Genomic DNA, 24,259 nt, shown 5'->3' with positions numbered 1-24,259 from the left:
TGCAATGTTTGATACCGCACGGCGAATGAGAGAAAAAAAAACTCAGCATTTCCTGGAAACTTAGATGCACACGGCAGGTAGCGTCAGAAAGCCGCGTGTGTTATTCCGGTCACAAAATGCAGAGAAAATCATACACGAGGTTAAAATTTGGTTGTGGTGCTAACATGTTTACATTCTGTGCAATAGTTTGTTCGATACGAAATAAATTGAATAAGCAAAGAGCACTGGTCGCTCACTTACCAAATCTGTAGAGACAGGACAATCACCAGCAACTAGAGCCGCGTCTTTATTAAGAGAAGACTACAAGCGAATCCGGATCTCAGCGTTTGCTGATGAGAAATGCTCTCAGGTAAACAATAATCCTCCTTAGACACGTAAGTTATTGTTGTCGAGCGTCGCGTACACTGTTAATTCACACGTGACTCCAGCTGCGCTCTCACAGAGAGAAAATGAAAACAAAACTTAACTGCAGCAAACTATAAAAGCAACACTTCACGCTTGTTTTGCCAACACAATGTGGCGTCTCTGTCGTCTAAACACTGTGACAGTAATGAATATTAATGAAGTTGCACAATAGAGCGCGCTGATTGGTTTGAACCAAGCCTTACTCATGCATTAATGCATCACACTGTAAGATGTAATAAGACTCACTCTGGCACAGACGCCCAGTCTGCACGCTGGAATACACGCTATTATGTCATGACCGTCAAAAATTCATTTCAAACTGGAAGTACAAATTTGCTTGAAATAACGCAAAAACAACCAATTTACACTTTTTAGTGAAATATAGGTGTCCTAATAGTGTTTTTAGCAGTGTGGGACACATATACGACTGTCAACAGCTCAAAAAATGTGTTTTGGTGTTTCGTACCCTTTATAGTATTATTACTTGTCTATAAATCACTAAATAGGACCTTGATACATTACATATATGCTCACTGAATACAAACCTAACAGATCACACAGATCTTTAGGATCAGGTAAATTAGAAACTCCAAGAGTTCAGTCAAAGCAGGGTGAATCTGCCTTCAGCTTCTAACAGCGCCCTCTGCTGGACTCCAGAAATGATCAGATGTGCTCCAACATAAGGCACATTCAAATCAAGACTGAAAACACATCTGTTTAACTGTGCTTTTACCAAATGAGCACTGTGCTACGTTCGACAGATCACACTATTATGTATTTCTTTTCTTTTTCATTCTTTTATGACCCGTTTTAACACATTTAATCTGTTTTAACCACTGTTATCATTTGTTTTCATTTTTATACACTTGTCTTTTTTATTCCTGTTTATGTAAAGCACTTTGAATTGCCACTGTGTATGAAATGTGCTATATAAATAAACTTGCCTTGCCTTAATAATTTTGACTTCAACCCAACCCTGATAGTCAACGTATAATTCCCAACCTGCCTTTAATCCTCATAAACAAGCTATTTTTTCAATCTTCGCTTTCTCTGCATGCCTCTGTTTGATCTCTTTGTTTCTATCTATACCTGTACAGCTGCATGGCACACCTGTTCGTCTCTCTGACACTATTGTAAATGTCACAGATCCTCCCATTAGATGTGATGGCGACGGCAGTGGGCCTGAATCCAGACTCCTGCAGCAGCCCAGAATAGATCACACCTGCACTGCAGAGCCTCATGGAGGAAACTGCGGTGAACAGCACAGGTCTCTCACCTGTTCAGCACACTTTCTGAAGCACAGATGTGTGAGCGCTTACACTCTATCCTTCATCAGATCCGGTTCATGCTTTCTTATGCTCCGTCTGCGGCACTGAAGGGCTCGGAGTCAAGATTGAGGGCTCCCGTGTTGCTGCCCTGTGAACCAATGAAAGCAATTTACACTGTGGAGGGTGGATTATTTTTTAATTCAAAGTGGCTTTGAAAGACTTTGAAAACGGTTGTGTGGTGTTTAGCCCGAACTTGATTCAGCTGAACTTTTTTCTTGCATTGAGCATGATGCGTTTATTATGGAGCCTCAACATTTTCCTATTGTATATATTTATGTAAATTTCTAATTTGAAATTGATTTTAAAGTTTAAGGAAGACGGGGGAGAAGGGGAAGAAGAAGAAAAAGAAAAAGACTCATGCTTTATGATGTGGCGTGTTAAGGCTCCTACACACCGGGACGCTTTTCTATGCGTTTATCGTCGGCGTTTTACGAGACGCTTTTCCGCTTTCAAACCCAAGCGATTTTCACTATCGTCAAGCAGAACAGTATGCAAAGTCACTCTTTGTCGTTAGATGGCGCTGCACAACTTTAAGCTTCTGACACCCGCTTATAACACAGAAGAAGAGGAAGCGAGGAAGTTCACATGCTTGTTGTTAAAGTTACTAGTGACTCGAATAAGCATGGATGGTTCAAGCAGCAGCTCCAGCTCTAGCGATGAAGAAATGATTATTGTCAACTAAAGCAATAAGCAGCTCGGCGTTCATATCGCCTCTGCGAATCTTTTTCAATGTGCGCTCGCATTGACATTTTTGCGCTTGAGCGCCTCCAAGTGCTGTTTACTGTAACTACAGCAGCTCCGTGCATGTAAACAAAAGTGCCGAACTGATTGGTGGAAAACGAGCATGAGGCGTTTTGTTTTTTAAATGATACTTTTGTGCCTGGCGTTTTGCGCGTTGATGTGCACAATTACATTGACGGCCTTTATATATTTACGAGGAATTAAACGTTGACGGAAAATGCAAGCAAAAAAACGTCTCGGTGTGCATAGGCCTTTTGGGTTACAGTCTATACGCGCATAATACGCAGTTATCACAGGTTATCCATAATAGACACAGTGGAGAGAACTCGCACCCTGGTGTCTGGATCAACAAGTATCACTTTAACAGCCAAGAGGAGACCTCACGAACGCGCTAGAGGGTCAAATGTCCAAAATGAGAGAGAGAAAGAGGCAGAGATGGAGTTTTACAGCATTTCTCTCTAGTTGTGAAATAGCGGCTCGTGTGCTGTGCTTTCTTTAGTGTCAATGAAAGACTTACAAGCAGTGGAACTGTGCATAATTACCTACTTTTTGAGTAGTAGGAGCGTTATTTACTTGCCCTCGCCTCCTTCATCATTGTATTCTATTGTGACATTGCGCATAGGAGATAAATGACGTCAGTATGTAATAACCGGTTATGATCTATTACTGAACCGATATCGAATTGTCCCCATCTGCTTCACGGTGCACCAAAGAAACAATTAATTTTGAAACTTCTAATACACACACACTTTTTTCTAGATGATTAAACTGTCTGAAACTTTTGTTGTTGAATCTATTCTGACTTTTTAATATTTATCATTATTTTATATTTTTATTTTAAATTTATGCTGCATTTTTCTATCTATCTATCACTCTATCCATCCATCCATCCATCCACCTATCTATCTATCTATCTATCTATCTATCTATCTATCTATCTATCTATCTATCTATCTATCTATCTATCTATCTATCTATCTATCTATCTATCTATCTATCTATCTACCCACCCACCCATCCATCCATCCATCCATCCATCCATCCATCCATCCACCTATCTATCTATCTATCTATCTATCTATCTATCTATCTATCTATCTATCTATCTATCTATCTATCTATCTATCTATCTATCTATCTATCTATCTATCTACCTACCTACCTACCTACCTACCTACCAACCCATCCATCCATCCATCCACCTATCCATCCATCCATCCATCCATCCATCCATCCATCCATCCATCCATCTATCTATCTATCTATCTAAATTGCACCGAATTGATTTACATCAATTATATTTCATTTATTTTTTTATTTTTCATCATGATTCAATCATACCTGCTGTCCTGAAAATCAACAAAGAAGCTTCCCAAATTGCTCCTTGCTTATTAAATTTCACAGCCACATAACATATATCGACTTCTTTTTTCTATCGTTTGGCCGATAACGTTTTCTGAACCCCATATTGACATTATTTAACACAGATCCAAACCTCCTGGTACCTGCAGGAGCCGTAGAAGAAAACGAAAAGAACATAAGCAGACTCGTTTTTGGCAGCGGCTTAGCTAAAGTTTCAGCCCCGAGGTTAAGTGCTGGACTGAATCATTAAGATGCGTGCTAATGTTAGCAGGCTAATTTACTGCTTGGCTTGTTACAGTCAGCTTCCATCTGCACCTTCAGCTTCGGCCAGGACTGATCCTGGAGACCTTCCAGACGTCACTCACATATGCACTGCTTCAGACCAGGGGAAGCTACTTTACATACTCCCAAGATTGAAAATATGGTTAAAAAAATAGGTAGCATTTTCATATATTTGACTCCAATTAGCATTGAAGAGTTTCCACACCATTAATGTTGTAAAACGGCTAATATATTTGTGCTTTTTAAACCCCTAAATTCTGATTAATGGAGTTTATGTAGTATACTTTTTTTATTGGATATGAATGTTGAGAATAATTACAGTTATTATAGCTGGAACAGAGTCAGATAATAAACTACTTTTTTTATTAGTCAAATTAAACCTCCTGGAGGTTATTGCTGTCATACATTTTTCAAAATAATTCTTAAATAAAATTTAAAATGTGTAAACGCTCAGTGGTCTTGATTTTAGTGCATACACCAGTCATAAATAACTAAAAAATATATAGATAAATAGGAAATTTGTGGAAAACTGATATTGTAATGTGGGAAGTGACACTGACAACAGAGGTGCGGATCCACATGCAGGTTTATAAGCGAGGTAAGGCCAGCAATGGTCAACACAGGGGCAAACAGATGTATACAGGCAATCCAGAATCGTAGTCAATCGGCAGGCAGACGGTCAGAGGCAGGCAGCAAATAGGATTAAACAAATAAACAAGGCAAGGATCAAAAACACGGTAAAGCAAGACAAAGTAAACTGGTTGTAATGTCACTAAAATAGATAACAAGACTCAGCAATGAGTGTGTGAAAGGCCCCGTTAACACTGCCTGTTAAATGTGACCCAATTTCGATTTCTTGCTCATATGTGACACAGATCAGATCTGTTCAATGACCAAGTAAACACACAAAAAAAAATAACGCATGCATTCGGATATTCAGAGATGAGTTTCAGGCCTCCTTCATATGTGGAAATAAATCAGATATAGATCAGATTTGTGACAATGTGACTGTCATGTAAACAGGCAGATCGGATTCACTGAGGTATTCCGTTCTGTACATCATTAAACTTGCAACAATGTGGTGCTTCTCGGCGATTTAATGACATAGAAGGAAGAGCGTGTGTGGAGATGGACACGGTAAACAACAACAACAGAGGAAACATGGAGGAGGAAAGTGGTCAGTCGCCACAATTTGCTCCCACCAGACCTGAGATCTCTCTCGTACCCACAAAATCCTCTGAATGGTGGAGGACATCATTAAAGCATTTAAACCATAAGCACAAGCTGCGATGATGGCCCTTTCCCATCTCCTCCGCCTCAAAATCATTTTAAAGTTGGCCGACACACAGAACAACTTTATTCTCTCTAACACCAGTGCGCGCACAGGCAAAGGCAACATCTGTAACTACACACACACATCAGGGCCATACCATTAAATAAACAGCATGGGGGTAAATCTGAAATAAATCATTCACTGCTTATGCTACACTTCGCATATTTCGCAGAGCTAAAAACAAGACAATTTCTTCCATCGTGGCTAGTGTGGCACAGATGCTAGAACCCACCTTTATGCATGCGCGGCATTGTAAATTATATGGCAAGTGTAAACGCTTGAATTGGATATGCGTTTAAAAGGTCACAATTAAAAGAAAGTGTAAACGGACGGACAAAAAAATCAGACATAAGCAACAAATCAAAATTGGGCATCAAGACCTGATAGTGTAAACGGGGCCAATGTAAACTTTATATATGTGTGTGTAATCAGTGCTTGAGCAGCATCAGCTGTGTGTTTGCAATCAGTCAGGATCAGGAACCAGTTGTGTGTGTGTGTGTGTTGCATGACTGGGTCTTGTAGTCCATAAACTGGCAGATTTGTAGTTCATGTGGATGTGAGTGTTTACCAGCGATCTCTAGTTGTTAGATCGCTGGTGATCGTGACAGATATAACAGTATTTCCTTTTTTACAGAGTTATATATATGAAAATAAGTAAAAATTGTACTTATTTTAAGGGGGTTGTATTTGTGTCAAATATGAATAAATACAATGATGGTTAATAATCAAAAAATAAGTGAAAATTTTAGCCCAGCAGGTGGGTATGTTCATATTTGCCCCAACTTTTGGTTTGTGTACACCTAAACGTTACCTGAACGTATGTAGTTACTTATATGAAACAGTACATTCTTAATCTAATTACTGTTGTGTTCGGTGTCCACTTGAATTTTATTTATTTTAACTTGCATGGAAGATGCGATTAAGTTAAATTCCAGGCATTTGTGGCAAATGTGTCCCGTAATGTGTTGTCAAAATGCTTTGACAATTGAATTTACATGCACAACACTTACATTCATTCGCATTTGGTGTGAACGCAGGATTACGGTTTTACACAAGGTGAAACTAAAAAGTTGTATAGTTGAATTGACATATATACTGAGTGCTGCGTGTAAATAGTTACAAATGTTAAGCAGCATTTGAATAATTAAAGTATTTACAAGTAATTAATTTTCGAATTATTATTCGAAAGCGATTTAAATACAATTTTAATGATGTACTTAGTAATAAATTACTTACAAACCGAGGGTTGTTTGAGTTTTAAACCTCCCGATGTCTTTTTTTCTTTCTCTCAAGACGATTTCAGCAATATGGCCCAAGCATACACAATATTTGCCACCAGCTGTGTGCTTGTCAGCCAAAATAATTATTGCAGCCTCAATCTTTAACTGCTTTCCTCAACTTCCTCTCTCTCACACACACACTCTTTCCATTTAGTAAATTAATAATTACTGCAGCAGACGAAGGGCATTTTGGCTTGGTTATTGCTAACTCAGTGTTATTTTCTGGCTGGGCTTTACTGTTGATTCAATGAAACAAGCGTTTTAGCTAAACAAGCTCTCAGGAATGCTGCTCACTCACTGGATGTGCTGGATGTTTGTGTCGGTGGAGAATGGATCTCCTGGCATTGCTGGAGCCTTACAGCTGCATCAGACAGAGAAAGAGAGAGAGAGAGAAAGAGAAAGGGAGAGAGAGCGGCTCTATTGGCAGCCGGGTGTCTTGATAATCCCATCATCTGGCCAGTTCAAACCCCGAGTGGCAGACCAGGGAGTCTTCAGGCTTATCTGTTCGTCCTTCTCTTTCTATGAATCTTTCCGTCATGTCTGGCCAAACAGGTCACCAATCTGTTTCTCCACTAAAAATAAAAATGTCCTGTAACTTTTGTGGTTATTAGAGGCTTTAAGTTTAAAGGGATAGTTAGTTCATCCAAAAAAAATCTAAATGCGCTCACTATTTACTCACCCTCGAGTGATTCTAAACCTGTGTGAATTTCTTTCTATGAATGATAATGATTTTTCCTGTATGATATTCAGTCATAAACACTGAATATGTCATTAAAGTCTTGATAAATATTATGCTTTTGATGCTTTTAAAAACATTTTGACAGCATAATGGCATTTTTAATGAGATTTTAACGAAAAAATATTCCTGACTATTAGAAAAGACAATCATGTTTATGACAGGTTTTGATGTCTTGGTAATATGATGACTATAAAAGCTTTTATTTGTCACATACACTTTTACATGTAGCGAAATTGGACCCCTCCGACCATACACAAGTATCACACATGTCAAGGGAAGACAGGTCAGACGAGAGGTAGCTTTAAAAAGAGGGAACAAGATACATTAGGAAAAAGGGAGGCAAAAAAAAGCCCCTCCCAGACTGTCCTTAAAGTAGGGCAGTGTGAGATCAGGGGGGAAAAAACTCTAGCAATAAGCACATAAACACATAGACATAAACATAACTTGTTTTAAAAAAAGTTCTACAACACTTTAGTTTATTAAATTTAAGACCTTTTTAAGGCCTAAATGTTTTTTTTATTATCATTTATTTATTGTATATAAGACCCCGCGGACACTATAGATATAGTACAGTTGTGTTGACACTGTATTTATGATGCATGCATTTTATCATAAGAATAATTAAACAAGAATACTGATAAATAAAATACTCATATTTTGCAGTGTATTATTAAAAAAAAAAAAAGCACCATATGTATGGCTGCAAATAACATTATTTTACTCAACATCATTTTACTCAAATCTACAGTAATATTCATGCTTGCTACTTCATCCTAAATTAAATTCAGAATGAAAGTCAGAATGAGTTCTTCCTTCTTAAGATTCTGTCAGTTCCTCCAGATGCTTCTCGATCATTTAATTCACCCAGAACTGCTTACCTGAGAATCATCATATGCTGAATGGCGAGTAAATGCACTGACAGTCGCTTCACACACGCACACACACACACACATTCCCGCAGAGACACAGAGTGTGTGGATTGAACTGTCATTGTGGCTGAAGCTCCGCTGTGGATTGTCTGTGTGTGGTAAACCCCGCGTGGCCCTCAGAAGAGCTCCAAGGCATTGTGTGTGTGACAAAGGCAGTTAGGGGAGCCGCTCAGCCCTCGCTGTAACAGGCCAAAGCTGCGGGATAAACTGCGCTCTGACAGAACGTATCTGCTTTGTTAATGGGACAAGCAGGATCACAGGATGGAGAATGAAAGCGGCTCTGTCTCTCTGTCATGGCCATTCAGCTCGGGCTCGCAGTACAAACAGACTGATTTCCTCCGAGAGAAAGGCCGACGGAGATAATATGCATTGTGGATTAGCTCACACAGCTAGCATATGGGGGGAACTGGAGCTGGTTTATCTGTACACGTGTGGTTTGGAGTGAAGAGTGAATGGGAGAGAATGAAATTAGTTGAAGAATTAGGCCTTTGACCATATATTTTTTATTTAATAGGATTGATTATGGCCAAGGCGACGCAGTGGCGCAGTGGGTAGCATGTTTGCCTCACAGCAAGAAGGTCGCTGGGTCGCTGGTTCGATCCTCGGCTCAGTTGGCATTTCTGTGTGGAGTTTGCATGTTCTCCCTGCGTTCGTGTGGGTTTCCTCCGGGTGCTCCAGAAGGTAGGCTAAATTGTCTGTAGTGTATGAATGTGTGTGTGTGTTTCCCAGGGATGGGTTGCAGCTGGAAGGGCATCCGCTGCGTAAAAACTTGCTGGATAAATTGGTGGTTTATTCTGCTGTGGCGACCCCGGATTAATAAAGGGACTAAGACGACAAGAAAAATGAATGATTATGGCGGTTCATTCCACTGTGGCGACCCCGAATTAATAAAGGGACTAAGCCGAAAAGAAAATTAACTAATGAATGAATGGGATTGATTTTGTTGGTGTCATGCAGGAAACCTGACTTAATTAATGCATCTTAGGACAACAGACATGACGTTTATATTTCAAGCACTACCTCTCACCAGTGATAATCAGCACGTTTATTGTGTCACACATCAGCTGCTGAAATATATCTGTGATTGTTGTGTGTGTGGCCGAGAATTAGACACGCACAGTCATTCTTCCACAGAGTATATGCAGTCAAAATTCTAGTTTTTGTTTCTTTTGGTATACATATTGAAGAGGTAGTTTAATTTGCTCTGAAAATACTTCAAATAATAGGCATAATATATTTAATAATTTAATAATTATTACTCTGTCCCAACCAATTGTATTGTCCCAATAGCGTAAGAACAGCAGTAACTTGTGACTTTACTGGCAATTGTTCTTCTTAATATCTTTCTTTTTTTTGTAAATATATATATATATATATATATATATATATATATATATATATATATATATATATATATATATATATATATATATATATATATATATATATATATATATATATATATATATATATATATATATTAGCCCCCTTTGAATTTTTTTGTTCTTTTTTTAAATATTTCCCAAATGATGTTTAACAGAGCAAAGAATTTTTCACAGTATGTCTGATAATATTTTTTCTTCAGGAGAAAGTCTTATTTGTTTTATTTCGGCTAGAATAAAAGCAGTTTTTAATTTTTTAAACACCATTTAAGGGATACAATTGTTAGCCCCTCTAAGCTATATTTTTTCTCGATAGTCTACAGAGCAAATCATCGTTATACAATAATAAAGTAAAGTTGATAATAATAATAATAATATTAAAGTAGACGTTTCTGTGTGGAGTTTGCATGTTTTCCATGTGTTGGAGTGGGTTTCCTCCAGGTGCTCTGGTTTCCCCCACCAGTCCAAAGACATTTGCTTTAGGTGAATTGAGTAAGCTAAATTGTACGTAGTGAATGAGAGTGCATGGGTGTTTCCCAGTACTGGGTTGTGGCTGGAAGGGCTTCCGCTGGGTAAAACATATGCTGCATTAGTTGGTGGTTCATTCCGCTGTGGTGACCCCAGATTAATGAAGGGACTAATTCGAAATGAAAATGAATGAATTTATATTGCTTTGAGTTTGAAAATAAATTCTACTAAGATTAAGGCACAGAATCTGCTTCACTCTGTTGGACTTTCCTCTTTCATTTCCTTCTCCCGAGGAACACATTTGAATCTGATGTTGTTCGGTCTGTACTGAAACTGTGCATTCTGCAAACATGAAGGACTGAGGTCACAGCGTCTGCATGTCTGTGCCCTTTCGGACACAACAGGAGTCTGATCAATTCCTCCTGCTTGACCAGTATGCATTTTTCAGTTGCTGTTGCCATCACCAATATCCATGGAAATGTGAGACTGAAGTCTGTATAATACCAATACACAATGACATCCATTGAAAGTCAGTCCATCATGAAACTTTAAACTTTGGTGGTGTTTGACAGAGTGCTCGCGATGTGTCTGAAGAGCGAGGAGGGATACGGTGGGGAGGGGTGAGAAGGGTGCGCGATTTATTTGATGACTGGTAGGGAGACACGCGATTACCGGTTTACCGAGATTATCACTCGTTTGCGGGCATGCGGGAGTCTCTTATCCAGCAAGTTTTTTACGCAGCGGATGCCCTTACAGCCGCAACCCATCTCTGGGAAACATCCACACACACCTGTACCGTCTTTGGACTTTGGGTAAAACCGGAGCACCTGGAGGAAACCCACGCAAACACAGGGAGAACATGCAAACTCCACACAAAAATGGTAACCAAGGCTCGAACCAGCGACCATCTTGTTGTGAGGCGACAGCACAACCTACTGCGCTACTGCATCGCCGCTTGACAATTTTACTTTTGTTGTTTCTACTTCCTTTCATTTAGTTTTGATGAGTTCTTAATGAGTAGTTCTGAACCACAGTACAGTATAATATCACAGCAGTAATCTGAGATCTCTTGGCAGTAATAAATCAATTAAACAACACAGAACAGCTGTGCATTGGTGTTTTCTTCGATTTGACTTTTGGGAATGTAAGAACAACAGGGTTGAAGGCAGAAAATCGCAGACAAACTGCCAAAAAAAAAAAAAAGAGAAAAACTTTCCATTTCTCCGGCTGAACCTGATACAACCTCAAAACCCTGCTGAGAGAGAAGGACTTAAAAGCAGCAGAGAAAAGTAGAAAATCACAAGAGCAAGTGTGCAGAAAAAGCAGGGAGAGAAAGAGACAGCGACAAAGTGAAAGATCACAAAAAAAAAGCTCTGTGGTAGAGGCGACCTCAGATTGTGTGCAAAAAAAGCAACACCAAACCAAACCAGCACATTCACCAGAGCAAAAGTGCAGACAGATGCGCAAAACTATCCATTATAGACAATCCTCTGCTCATACTGTCAGCCTGTGTATCAATTTTTCAAGCTCTAAGAAAGAAGTCAGGAACTATAGCCATCCAATGGAGACAGTGTGAATAATTAATATCCTGAATATTAACAAGAACAATATTTTTCTTAAGTTTCATTAAGACTGTCTTCTACTGAAGACTTAAAAATGAAAGATAATACGCTGTAAAAAAAGGTATTCTTTCACCCGTTACAAAAACCCAATGTCTTTAAAGGGACAAGTTGACTTTTCCTAAAAAAAAAAAAACAAGTGAGTACACGAGTTGTAACTAGAAGCTGTTATAAGTTGACAGTTTAATTTTTTATAACTTTGGTTGACTTACTTTTTTAATGAAATTCAATTAATCGTTTTAAAAGTAAAGGCTTTACTCACTTGTTTACAACCCAGGCTCTGAAAATGTACCCCTATATACATTTCTAGAGAGAGTCAAATACGTCTCAGGAGATACAGTAAAATTTTTTTAGCAGTTTTTTGTTTTTGCGAATCTGCCAGAGGCTGCTGTGTATCCGTTTTCACATCTCAAATTTCTCTCGCGAGTGCCGTTCGCGCCTGCTCTTCTCACATAAATCTACCAGAGGGTCGCCGGTTCGATCCCAGCTCAGAGCGGGTTGGGTGGTGTAGGACTGGCGGGGTTATATTGGTGCCGTGACCCGGATCGGATTGGGGTTTAGAGGGGTGAGTGTAACGGAGGCCAGCTAGTAAGTGATGTACAGGTAAATCTCACTCCTTTGACCTCTAAAGGTGCTCTAGCAACAGACACTAGAAGCCATGGTCTTTGACCTGCTTGTTAAAGCAACCGACTCCCATGTGGAAGGTCGATCCCAGCTCGGAGCGGGTTGGGTGGTGTAGGACTGGCAGGGTTATATTGGTGCCGTGACCCGGATGGGATTGGGGTTTAGTGGGGTGAGTGTAACGGAGGTCAGCTAGTAAGTGATGTACAGGTAAATCTCACTCCTTTGACCTCTAAAGTTGCTCTAGCGACAGACACTAGAAGCCATGGTCTTTGACCTGCTTGTTAGAGCAACTGACTCCCATGTGGAAGGTCGATCCCAGCTTGGAGCGGGTTGGGTAGTGTAGGACTGGCAGGGTTATATTGGTGCCGAGACCCGGATGGGATTGGGGTTTAGAGGGGTGAGTGTAACGGAGGCCAGCTAGTAAGTGATGTGCAGGTAAATCTCATTCCTTTGACCTCTAAAGTTGCTCTAGCAACAGACACTAGAAGCCATGGTCTTTGACCTGCTTGTTAGAGCAACCGACTCCCATGTGGAAGGTCGATCCCAGCTCGGAGCGGGTTGGGTGGTGTAGGACTGGCAGGGTTATATTGGTGCCGTGACCCGGATGGGATTGGGGTTTAGAGGCGTGAGTGTAACGGAGGCCAGCTAGTAAGTGATGTGCAGGTAAATCTCATTACTTTGACCTCTAAAGTTGCTCTAGCGACAGACACAAGAAGCCATGGTCTTTGACCTGCTTGTTAGAGCAACTGACTCCCATGTGGAAGGTCGATCCCAGCTTGGAGCGCGTTGGGTGGTGTAGGACTGGCGGGGTTATATTGGTGCCGTGACCCGGATCGGATTGGGGTTTAGAGGGGTGAGTGTAACGGAGGCCAGCTAGTAAGTGATGTGCAGGTAAATCTCACTCCTTTGACCTCTAAAGTTGCTCCCATGTGGAAGGTTGATCCCAGCTCGGAGGGGGTTGGGTGGTGTAGGACCGGCGGGGTTAGACATACACCGTAGTTACATTCCACTTACACATCTAGTTAGCATGTAAATTCACAGGTATAAGTGACACTTAATATAAAGTGGGACCAAAAAGTACTATACAAATACGTTTGACCTGACCTGACCTGCCTACAGTACATTATATAATGGATCAGCTGCAATCCACTACATCATTGTGCTGCAACCCGTGGTGAGGACTTATTGGTTCCGCTGGTGCAGAAATTACATGCTTCAGCTTTAACAAGAGGTCTTAAAACGCACTTCTGTAGTTAGAATTGCTTTTTCACTTTTTGACAAGCAGGGCCAGACAGCTAAACCTCACGAGGGACGAACATGGCAGTCGCAGAAATCTTTTTTTAATGCAGCTTTTTGTGTGGCGAGCATTTGCAGGACGGCAGGTTGAATAGATCTCTCTCTGAGGGGTCGGACTCGCCTCTTTTGCTCAGTGCAGCTTTAATCAATAAACCTGACAGAGACTCGGAGCTTGGTTTTACCGGCGACCACCCTTTCACAAACTCCCTCCTGCGATCGCTCTAGTGGTTTGTAAGTGCATTTGGGAGAGCGAGAGCAAATGAGAGAGAAAAAAAGAGTGTGTGTGGGGGGGCACTTTAATGCACCGGTAAATATTTCCACAGCAGGGGTCTCGCTCTCAACGCAGACGCTTATTACAGAGAAAAACTCTGCTCTCCCGGGCAGCAGAACAAACACACATCGGTCTGACTCGCGGAGACGAGAGTGCAGAAATAACAGAAACTTCATCACGGATCATTTCATTTCTGAATTATGTGCACAGACACAAATATTGGGCATTTACAGTAAAAGAAATGGCAGATTTAGAACTGTACACATTTTGGGCAACATTTTACAATAAGGTTGTACTAGTAAACATGCAATAACGAAGACCAACACATCTTTTAAACATTTCTTAATCTTTGTCAGTTCACTAAACATATACAGTAATAATACAGGAAGTAATGGCGAACAGTGGCTTTCTTTAGCATTACATTATCTCTGTTAATTCTCCCTTACTGATATTCTAATGAACAGTACCTTTTTACATCAACAGCTTGGGTAGATGTAGACGTTAATAAAACACAATGGGTTACATGAGAGGGTGGATTTGAGGTTGGAGTAGGGGTAAGTGTAGACAATCTTAAAAGACGATGGCTGACTTGTGAGGTTGGGGTAGGTGTAGACCAGGGGTTTTTAAAGTGAGGCGCGGTAAAAAATATTATATAATAAAAATGTAATTATTAAGTTTAATTATTATATATATTTTTATTATATTTAAACGTTTTAATTAAACAAAGCTAAAAAAAAAAATAATACGTCAAAAATAAGAAAACCTTTTTTACCCAGAAGGCCATAGCTGTGAATTTGCTTCTGTTTGGCAAGCCCGCCAATACTGGTATATGCCTGCTAATTGTCACAACCAGCGATCGCTCCCCAGAGGATCGCTGGTTCTCACACGAACTCAGGACTACATTTCTGCATTCCCCAGGACTACACATTCATACATGCACTGCTCCCAAACACGCACGTCTGTTCATTCATCCTTCCTGATTGCATCACCAGCTGAGCCTTGTTCACAGACTGATTACTTCCCATTCATAGGCCACTCTCTGACGCTACCAGTTTGCCGAGTCTTGTTTTCCTAGTAACATTACAACGTGTTTCCCTGTCTTGTTTCTCCGTGTTTCGATCCTAGCCTTGTACCCTTGTTTTCCTGTTTAGCCGCCTGCCTTTCGACCTTTAGCCTGTTTTACGTTTATGATTCTGGACTGCCTGTATATACCTGTTTGCACCTGATGACCATTGCTTGCCTGACGTTTGAATAAACTGCATAGTGGATCTTACCTCCTGTGGTCTCCTGTCACTCCACCCCAGTCGTGGTAACACTAATACATCGGTTTCTGAGACCCCCCGATTCAAAGCCTTCAAGTTCAGGGCTTAAACCCAAAAGACGACGATTTGATGATCAGTATTTGAGTTTAGGATTTACGTGGACAGGACCAGCTGATGAACCACGACCTTTATGTGTGGTTTGTCAAGATATTTTGGCTAATGACAGCATGAGACCCGCTAAACTTCGACTGTTTTGACTGGGATGGACAGTTCTTGGATCTGTTCTATTCATATTGAACCATCATCCTAGCTTTAAAAACATTATATTAAAATACTTATTACTCTGTAAATAATTGCACTTTCATGCAAATGATGATAAAAGTGAGTTAACAGTCTGACATCTGTCTGTGTCTTTATATATATATATATATATATATATATATATATATATATATATATATATATATATATGTATGTGTGTGTGTGTGTGTGTGTGTGTGTGTGTGTGTGTGTGTGTGTGTGTGTGTGTGTGCTTGCGTGTTGGGGAGGAGGGGGGCGCCAATGGATAAGTTGTGTCAAAAGGGAGGCCCACTGTCTTAGACTTTGAAAAAACCCTGGTGTAGACTATAATAAAAGACAACAGGTTACTTGTTAGGTTGGGTTTAGGGTTGGGCAAGGTGTAGATGTGGAGGTTATTAAAAGACAATGGGTTACTTGTGAGGTTGGGTTTAGGGTTGGGGTAGGTGTAGATGTAGAGGTTATTAAAAGACAATGGGTTACTTGTGAGGTTGGGTTTAGGGTTGGGGTAGGTGTAGATGTGGAGGTTATTAATAGACAATGGGTTACTTGTGAGGTTGGGTTTAGGATTGGGGTAGGTGTAGATGTTAATAAACCACAATGGGATACTTGTGAGGTTGGGTTTAGGGTTGGGGTAGGTGTAGATGTAGAGGTTATTAAAAGACAATGGGTTACTTGTGAGGTTGGGTTTAGGGTTGGGGTAGGTGTAGATATGGAGGTTATTAAAAGACAATGGGTTACTTGTGAGGTAAGGTTTAGGATTGGAGTAGGTGTAGATGTAGAGGTTATTAAAAAACAATGGGTTACTTGTGAGGTGGGGTAAGTGTAGATGTTCATAAAACACAATGGGTTACTTGTGAAGTTGGGTTTAGGATTGGGGTCGGTGTTGATAATATTAATACACAACGGGTTACTGTTAGGTTGGGTTTGGGGTTGGTGTAGGAGTAGATATTAATAAAACACAATGGGTTATTCGTGACGTTGGATTTGGGTTAGGTGTATGTGTTGATAAAACAATTGGTTACTTGTGAGGTAGGGTTTAGGGTTTCAGTAGGTGCAGATATCAATAAAACATAATGGGTTATTTGTGCAATTGGGTTTAGGGTTGGGTTAGGTGGAGGTGTTAATAAACGCCAACGAGTTACTGTGAGGTTGGGTTTAGGGTTGGGGTTGGTGTAGGTGTAGACATTAAAAAAAAAACAATGAGTTACTTGTGATGTTGGGGTAGGAGTAGATGTTAGTAAAAAAACCATGGGTTACTTGTGAGGTTGTGTTTATTGTTGGGGGTAGGTGAAGAGATTAATAGAACACAATGGGTTACTTGTGAGATTGGGTTTACGGCTGGGGTAGATGTAGATGTTAACAAAACGCAACTGGTTATTGTGAGGCTGAGTTAAGAATCGGGGCAGGTACAGAGATTCTGTATCATGTGTAAGACATTAAATAAATGAAAACTCCAGGAGGTGTGTACAGCCTACTCGGAGCTCAAGTACCACCCACTTGGAGCTGACCAGGTCATTTGGAGCTGGCTCCAATCTTAATTTATACCCTTCTCATAAAATTAATAATCACTGCTTTATAATAAACCCACAGATCTTAGAAACACGTCATTTAATGTTTGAGTTAGTGGTCAGTCATGTAAAAAAAAAAAAAAAAAAAGGAGTCAACAAATGATAGCAAGACTTCAGATAATGTCGGAATAGTTTACAATAAAATTCCTAATTCCATTAACAAATGCTTTTAAACTCATACAACGTTAAGTAATAAAACCTTATAGTCTAGTGTTACCCAAATTTTAAAATCCTAAATGATCTATGAACACACATCACATCCAGCATCACATTCAACATAGCCAGCACATAGTGTATAGTCTTTTTAGCTATAAATCCATGTGTGAAATGACTCTTGACTTTTTGTCTCTTGACTCCTTTTTGATGCTCATATAAAATGTGTGTTTTCTTGGCACATGTGCTATAAAAAATTCACCCATTTAGCAAGAAGTGTCTCTCTCCGCACTTTAAATATTCATTTAGATTTGTTTTGTGAAGATCATCTTGCCCGTCTGCTGTACAGAACAGAATGCTACACCACCTTCAAACATCCGAGTACAAAATGTGAGGAAAAATATATATTTCTTCATCTTTTATTCGTTTATGTCTGTTATCTTGTTACTTTAACATAAAAACAGGTCATCTGGCTGAGAAGCAAAGCAAGTGAACTGTTTTTTTTTGTTTTGTTTTGTTTGTTTTATAGGAAACTGAGTATTGAGTCACTGAAAAGAAAGAACTACACTACACTACATACAACTAGATACTACAATCAACAAATCAGACTATTTAGCAAGATGTTAGCTTTAACAAAAAAAAAAAACTTTATATACAACAAATTACCACAACAGGTGACGCAGTGGCGCAGTAGATAGCGCTGTCACCTCACAGCAAGAAGGTCGCTGGGTCGAACCTCTGCTCAGTTGGTGTTTCTGAAGTTTGCATGTTCTCCCTGCTTTCGCGTGGGTTTCCTCTGAGTGTTGGGTTTCCAACCCAGGCTCATCGTGGAAACGTAGCCCTGTGGACGTTTCTGGAGGCCGGGAGGTACGTATTCATGCAGTTTTTGTTTTCGCTAATCTGCGCTGCTGAAAAAGCGCTTTTCACGTCTCGAACGTCTCTGTTCTCGCACGAAAAGCCGCCGGAGGCCGCTGTCGAGCGACCGTCTGTCCGACTGACGGACTGAATGACTGAACGATCGACCAGGTGGCCGGCCGACCCGGCCACCCTACTCCTTCTCCCCCTTCCCTAAACCCAAGCAACGATTTACAAAAGCCGTCCAGAAAAGAAAAGCAAAAGCCCTCGTCCGATTTTGATCGCGTTTTCGGATCTCACCGCATTCTTGCCCCGTCACGAACTCGTTCGCTATTATTTTTTTGGATACTTTTTTTCATCTTACCTGATTTCTGGAACCGCTCTACCTCGGACTCGAAGCCGGTTGTCGCCGCAGCCGGCTCCTCCTCCTCCGGACCTCCGCTCCGTACTGCCGCGAGCTAAGCGGACAAACTGGTTGCGGCGGGAAAGCCCTCCACATGGAGGTGAGTGAGCCGTCACAGCCGGCGAGCGCGAAGAAGCACTGTAGCGTTCGCTCGAAAAAAACAAACGCGGCCATACATACCTCCAGCCACATAAAACGCAGTCTCCAGAAACGTCCGCTGGGCTACGTTTTCAGAATAAGCTTGGGTTGCTGATTTACCCCACAGTCCAAAGACATGCGGTACAGGTGAATTTGGTAGGCTAAATTGTCCATAGCGTATGAGTGTGTGGATGTTTCCCAGAGATGGGTTGTGGCTGAAAGGGCATCCGCTGCGGAAAAACGTGCTGGATAAGTTGGCGGTTCATTCCGCTGTGGCGACCCTGGATTAATAAAAGGGACTAAGCCGACAAGAAAATGAATGAATGAAATTAGCACTACATGGCAGCACTATAGCTAATGAAGCAGATGAATTAGCACAACATTGAACCAGATGAATTAGCAATGCATTACACTGATTAGTAGTAGATGAATTAGTTTGTAAATGTTTAGAAGCTGTGTGAAGATAAAATGATTTCAACGTTCATCCACAGCAGCACTCATCTGTCACACATACAGCCAGTTTCAGAGAAGTGAACCAATCAGAAGAACTCGGAGGTAGGACTAGAGGTGATCTCCCAACGAGACACACCACGCCCCATGTTTTTTTTTTTAGAGAGCCTGAACATTTTATTTCAATTTGTATTGTGTCGTGCTTCTAAACACGAGCTTCCCCTTTAAAAAATCATAAAAGGAGCATTAGGAGACGTCATAGAAAATGTCTCCTTTAACGTGACCCAACATCACCTAATGTAATCCATCAGCTGCCCTCAACACGCTCGCCCATTAAAACCCCTCCACCGTAATTACAGCCTTTAAATGTCACACATACACTCGCAGAGCAACATTAAAATTCTCCCAGAGCCTTTTATTAGACAGCCTCGGAAAAAGAGAGAGAGCAAAAAAAAAAAAAAAGAAAAGAGATGTGTGAGAGGTGTAAGTGGAGGACAGGAGATACTACAGCGCGGCGTCCCGACAGCTGAACTTTCACAGGGTCTCGCACTGTTGTAATGAGGATTCAGAGAGCAGGTCTGGCCTGGTAATAAGGAAGCTACAGACAAAGGTTAATGAGGATGGACCTGAGTTTGCTTGTTCTCGTTCGAAGTCTAATTGGGATCTGCCTCCGTCTAAAGCTCATGATGTTAGACAGCGAGCACAGGGTTGTGGACACCAGCAGCGGTTTCTGGTTATCAGGCTGCTGATGCATCTCTTACGCCTCATTCACACGGGGCGTCAGCGTCAACGCTTCCCATTCACTTTGAATGGGTGACGTCAGGCGTGGCCGAACTGCATTGTGGACCCATCGACGCCGCTTCAGAGAAGTTGCACGCTGCAGAAGTTGGGACTTGCTCAACTTTTCAAGCGCCGACGGAAGCGTCAGCCAATCAGATGGCTTTATGCAAATACACCAGCTCAGACTGTGGTCTATTGAAGACTAATTTCATTGGCTGATACCTCTATGTCGATCGCGTCAGCCCTAACTTTAGACACACCCTCTGTCATGCGTTGATGCTGAAGCCCTGTATTAAAGGTGGCGTCATGGCGTACTCACACTATGCAATCCAAACCGTGCCCAGGCCTGTTTCCCGGATCGTTTGAGTGCTCTGAATCAGGCTCAGGCACGGTTCACTTGGCCGACCCTGGCCCAGTTGGAAGAGGTGTGCCAGAGGGCGGTTCATTTGGGCTTTGACGCAGTACGCTTATAGTGTGAGTGCAAAATGCGGCAATCTCACGGCAATTCGTAACTTTTTCATTTAGTGGGTAATTCGTATGAATTTGTACGACCTAATTCGTACAATTTAGTACGATTTGCTTATCCCCCAATGACGGTTGGGGTTAGGGGTGGGGTCAGGTGCCACGCCTCCTTTTTAAAATCGTAACATTTCGTACGACTGAACTCGTACGAATTCGTACGAATTAGCCACTAAACTGGCAAAACGTAAAATTCTTAGGTTTTCTCGTGAGATCAGGCTGTCTGAGCCCGAAACTGAAGACAAGACGTGACTTTTAAGGGACTGTTTTATATAGATTTATTAATCATTCTTACTGTTCAATGAGCGCAAACTGTCGTAGATTATTAAACAAGCAAACCCCTCACTGAATGACAGCTGCACCTTCAACAAACCTCCTATTTCCTGCAGCACGAAGACTTTATGATTGGTTACGAGCGCCAAAAGTGGCTGATCTGTTCTTTGAAATATCTGACTGCGTCACCGTATAAAAAACGACTAAAACGATACAACTAAAGAAATCTTCACTGTGCTGAGCGAATGCGCTTCCTGAACAGCTCATCATCAATGACATAAGTGTGCCCACGCCTAAATGTAATGTGAGTGCGGGCCGTCGGGGGAGACAGGAGGGGGGACGAGCATGCTTTAGCCCGGTCTAAAGCAACTGTACATAGTGTGAGTACGCCCTCAATCAACAGGCCTGGGTTAAATGTGTTTAATGGGGGAGTGATGTTCTCCTATTACACCGGTGCAGACAGATGAGGTCCTGGAGATAGACGAACTGTCCTGTAGATGCTATGACCTGTATAGTAGATATTGTAAATTATAGTTGTTGTTTTTTTTTTTTTGTTTTTTTTTTTGATACTAGGAAAGTCCAACGATGTTGCTTCGTAACTTTTTGATTGAGTGGCTAATTCGTATAAATTTGTACGCTCTCATTTGTACAACTTACTACAATTTGCTTATCCTCCATTGACTGTAGGAATGGGTTTTGGGGCCGTACCTCCTTTTAAAAATCATACAATTTCGTATAACTAAACTCTGAATTTATACAAATTAGTCACTAAACTGACAAAACGTAACACAATAGTCACGTTTTCTCATGAGATAAGGCTGGAAACCTATCAATATGAATTGGAGTTCAGCAAAAAATGAAAATTCTATTAATAATTATTCATTACCCATATGTTGTTCCAATCCCCTGAGACCTTTTCTTTTTTTTTGTACATTTCAGGAGCATGCCGTCGATTAAAGATGATAACACCAGGATTTCATCTAAAGTATCTTCTGAAGACGAACATGTCTCAGGGGATTAGAACGACTTGAGGTTGAGTAATTATTAACATATTTTTTGTGAACTGATCCTAATTAACGAATTATGGGGTTTTTCAACAATGGTGGGGGTGTGCTAAATGGCAGATCTCCACATGAAGGATTACTAGCTTAACGTTCAGCCTGCTTAACTGGAGATCATAAGCTCCACCTGTGGCTTGTGGAGCTTATCTGTGGTGTGTCAGTTCAGTGAGGTCTATTACTGTAGTTTATTACTAGTTACCAGCTGCTAGTTTCACTAGTTCATCAGAATAGCCTTGAGATTAAGAGCCCTTCTTCCTGTCCTCCTGAAGTTCTCCGTTCCACCTGAACGTTAAGTAGCCTAACTTCATATAATAAAAATCCAGCTTGGTTCCTTTAATAATTTGGTAAAAAAATAAAAATAAAAAATAAAAAATTAAATGAAATGAAATAAATTTAAAAGATTTTTATAAATATAAAATAAATAAATGAAATTTGGAAAATGAATGAAAGATGGATATAAATTAAATAAACAATAAAATCCAAAAAATAATTATAATTAAATTAAATTCATAAAATTTAATAAATTTAATTAAATTAAATATTATGTTAATTAAAAAAATATATTAAAAATATTTTTAACTTGTTAGAGTTCTGCTAAAATTTGCATGGTCTCTTCCAAATAAAAACAAATATAATAATAAAATAATAATAATAACAACAACAGCAACAACAACAACAACAACAACAACAACAATAATAATAATAATAATAATAATAATAATAAAATAATAATAATAATAATAATAATAATAATAAACAAGTGTATATAACTCAAAACAAATTAATTACTTTCCAGTTTTGCATGCAAAACATCAGTAACTCACATTGTAAGTTGTACTTCTGATGCAGAGTGCTTGCGTTCAGTAGAAACACATAAAAGTAATGTAACAGAAAAATACTACAAAACGTACCCTAAGTAATGTATTTCAGTTTGCAAACATGTAGACAGAACCCTATAGTGAATTTGCTATCTGAAGTGTGCAATAAAATATACCTCAAGCAATGTATTTTACGTAAAAATGGAGACTAAGACACGTGTTTCTGTTCTGTCCTAATTTCTGTTGAGCTGAAGCTGCAGTGTATGAACTGTGAAGCACCTGCTATATAGAAAGCACTTCTATATGTGACATTCTGTCAAGACGAGCACTCTTTGGTGAACTATAAGCCTGTAAGACTGAAGGAGAAGTGCTGTGAAGAGCTTCCTCTTCCTGGATTGTGCAGATACAGTATGATCGTCTCTCAATGTTGAGTGAATAAAGCTGAACACTGGTACTCTGGAGCACTGCTGTACATCCAGCACTCAAGCGTTGATCAGCTGATTGACACTGCACCATCCTGACCTGTCTGAACACCACAATACTACAGAAAAAAACACAGTTGTGCATTGATAAAAATAAAAGAGCAGAAAACAAATATTTATTTATTTATTTATTTATTTATTTATTTATTTATTTATTTATTTAATTATTTATTTATTTATTTTATTTATTTAATTATTTATTTATTTATTTATTTAAAATAATAAAATAATTATAAAAAATTAACTAAATAATTAACATTTCAGTTAAAGGCTTTATGGCTTATCATATTTCACTTAAATTAAATTAAATTAAATTAAATTAAATTAAATTAAATTAAATTAAATTAAATTAAATTAAATTAAATTAAATTAAATTAAATTAAATTATTAATTCACTTTTTTTTGGCTTAGTCCCTTTATTAATCGGGGGTCACCACAGCGGACTGAACCGCCAACTTATCCTGCATTACGCAGCGAATACCCTTTCTATTTGCTAAATAAACATTGAAAATTTAGATTTCACATGGACTACGCACCAAAAAAAAAAAACCTACAGAATCATACCAACACAACCTCAAAGTTGTAAGATTTGCTGTATGTGTGAGCTTAATCCTCAAAGCATCAAGCTTCAGACGTGATGTTGACTGAATCTGCACGGATTTCAGCGGTGCATGGGTTTGATTTACACAGATGCTTTTACAGTAGATCTGGGTTGAGTCCTGCATTAATCTGCGCCACGGCATCAACCATGATTGATTACAGCCAGTTTGAGCTCCAGCGCTTCAGCTGTAACCCAAACCTGGATTAATGGAGCGTTTTCAGCGAGCATCTCCTATTAAACGTGCATATTTAAACAAGGCGATGCATTATCTGTATCTACTGTAGACCCCGCTGTCTGTTATTTATGAAATATCTCACAGCGTGTGGGTCAGATCTGCTGGAGCGCAAAGACGAATAAGTGGCCGTTTAAAACCCTAGAGACTCAAGGAAAAGCAACAGTCTGGAAATTGTGAGAAAACTCTTATACAAAGAGATGATGGAAATATGTTGTTTTCGGCTTAGCCTCCTTATTATTCCGAGGTCGCCACAGCGGAATGAACCGCCAACTTTTCCAGCACGTTTTACGCAGCGGATGCCC

General features: G+C 40.0%; 1 protein-coding gene and 1 long non-coding RNA gene across 2 annotated transcripts in view; one reads left to right on the top strand and one right to left on the bottom strand.

Annotated features, from left to right (window-relative positions):
- Positions 1 to 24,259, bottom strand: part of LOC101885478 (exostosin-1) — a 440,935-nt gene that overhangs the window by 234,989 nt on the left and 181,687 nt on the right. The window lies entirely within an intron of this gene.
- LOC148679521 (uncharacterized) lies at positions 14,548 to 18,047 on the top strand. Its single transcript, XR_015945620.1, has 4 exons — positions 14,548 to 14,590; positions 15,988 to 16,264; positions 16,401 to 16,888; positions 16,947 to 18,047. It is a non-coding gene; the product is annotated as an uncharacterized LOC148679521 (long non-coding RNA).

Source organism: Danio rerio, chromosome 20 (assembly GCF_052040795.2).
Source record: "Danio rerio strain M-AB ecotype USA chromosome 20, GRCz13ab, whole genome shotgun sequence".
NCBI classification, from domain to species: Eukaryota; Metazoa; Chordata; class Actinopteri; order Cypriniformes; family Danionidae; genus Danio; species Danio rerio.
The sequence above is the reverse complement of the archived record's forward strand: the minus strand, read 5'-3'. Positions and strand labels throughout refer to the sequence as shown.